General features: G+C 38.9%; 1 pseudogene; it reads right to left on the reverse strand.

Annotated features, from left to right (window-relative positions):
* Positions 1-1,535: 1,535 nt before the first annotated feature.
* On the reverse strand, positions 1,536-1,908 carry LOC131415144 (small ubiquitin-related modifier 2-like; annotated as a pseudogene).
* Between the last annotated feature and the right edge of the window lie 356 nt (positions 1,909-2,264).

Genomic DNA, 2,264 nt, shown 5'->3' on the forward strand with positions numbered 1-2,264 from the left:
TCACTTGGTTGTTAAAGTGTTTGGGACTTGTACTCTATAGCTTCCACAGGACATCCATAGGTTTATTTGCTTTTGTTGCAGACTATTCATGGAGACTATTCACATGTAAGGAAGCATTTCCTCCTGTGCCTGGATATTCATTGAAAGATTTTAAGAGAAACATCTACCAATTGCAACATATGGACCTTATAGTGATCCCAATTCAAACAAACTTTAAAGAGAAAATTATGAGATAATGGGAAAATTTGAACCCTGGTTGAATATTTTATGTTAAGAAATTATTGTTAATTTTCAAAGGTATGATAACGGATATATATACATGGATATAGATAAATACACACATAATGATAGGTTTGGGGGTGAAATAATATAAAGTCTGGGATTTGCTTCCAAATCATCTGGGTGGGGGTGGGGATTAGTAAGGTTATAGAAGACACAAGTTTGGCGATGAGTTGATGACTACTGAGTCTGGGGTGATGGGCACCTGGAGGTTCATTATATTCGTTCATTATGACAAATACTTACTCTATCTTGTGTATTTGAAATTTTTCATTAGAAAGAAAAGAAGCCCACTTTGGTTCCATTCTGGTTTTGATGACTGAAGCAGCGGCCAGGGCACGCCCTGCTGGGCGCCAGAGCTCCTCAGAGGGCCTCCTCCTCACCACGCAGCAGCTGGTCTAGGTACAAGAGCCTTTCCTGCAGCTCCCGTCATTCCTCTCAAGGCTTCTTGGCAGAATTCCTACTGCTTTTCTTTATCATCTCTCTTTACTATTTCTGAACTCCAGTTCATGCTTTTTCTAATTATTCTCAACAAAGAAGAAACTTGAAACTCACATATGCTGAGACCGAAAATGCTGCAAGGGCATACAGAAATAGCCGGAGGACTAGAACTCTTCCCAAGAAAAGCAGCTGGGGAAGGTTTTCTGCCTTATTTTTCTTTAAAATAAGGTCATTTAATATAGGTCTGAGAAAAGCATAGTGAGCCACATTTCATTTCCTGTTAATTGCACTTGAGCTGAGAAACAGAAGTAATAAAAGCATTTTCTTTTTTTTTTTAAACAAGAAGTTTATTTAAACAGCAAGATGCTTGACTTGAAGGGAAAACTATCTAGGATTCATTTCTTTTAGAGTAATTTATCCCTACCTGAAGACAGATTGCCCTACATATAACAGCTACATACAAAAAAGCTATAAAATTGTTCTTGGTTTTACAGTGATAAATGAAAAACATTAAAATTCTCCGATTGAACAAGGTATGCAAGAATTTTTATGTTTTGTTGTTGTTGTTAAACAGTGAACACAAAATAAAATAATAAGAGAATAAAAAGAGCTTAATGCACATGCCATTAATGGAGAAAGGGAGTATTTTCACAGAAGCAGTATTTTTCCCCATTCCATCTGCATTTGATGTTGATCGAAACATATTATTGGCCATTTAGGAAAAAAAAGTCAATATGTTTGTGCACATACACCAATTACTTTATGTACCACGAAGGAATGGGGAAGGGAAAATGAAAGAATAGAGAAAACCGTATTATAGTTGTCAGGATGTGGTGGAACCAAATTGCAGTTTTCTAGTTGAGAATGTCTTCTTAGTTTGGAGGAACAGAGTTCTGGAGTAAAGCACAGGTTCCCTTTTTAGTAGACACCTGTCTGCTGCTGGAAGACATCATTTGTATCTTTAGCCTCCATTTCCAACTGTGCAGGTGTGTGTATTTTATTGATTGGCTGCCCATCAAATCAGAATCTGATCTGCCTCATTGACAAACCCTGTTGTTGGCAATAGGCTTTCATTAGTTTACTAAATAGCTTAAACTGCACCGCAGAACCATCCTGCCCCGCCACCTTCACATCAACATGACCATGGTTCTCGGTCTCGACTCCTCCCTTGGGCTTTTCGTTGGCCATGGCGAGCCCAGGAGTCTCTTCAGCTGCCGCTTCAAGAAAGAGGTACCAGGTTGGCACTAAACGAGAACACAGCAGCACCAGGGGCAGCAGGAGGAGGAAGCAGCAGCAGCCAAAAAGCATTTTCTAGAATAAAAAATAAGTCCCTTGAAAGTGTGAATTTAATTTGTTAGAATCTATTAGACCAGGGCAGAAGATCTTTATCAGGAGGTTTATTTCCGGTTGATTAATAGTGAAATAGCTAGGACTTAACCAGAGAAGTCTGAAACTCCCAGGTAACTAACATACCTGTGTAAGATAAAGCTCTTAGCAAGGAAGGGCTTCTCAGTACAGCCAAAAGAGCAAGAACTGCTTGTTTA

The sequence above is a fragment of the Diceros bicornis genome, chromosome 16, assembly GCF_020826845.1.
Source record: "Diceros bicornis minor isolate mBicDic1 chromosome 16, mDicBic1.mat.cur, whole genome shotgun sequence".
Classification (NCBI taxonomy): Eukaryota; Metazoa; Chordata; class Mammalia; order Perissodactyla; family Rhinocerotidae; genus Diceros; species Diceros bicornis.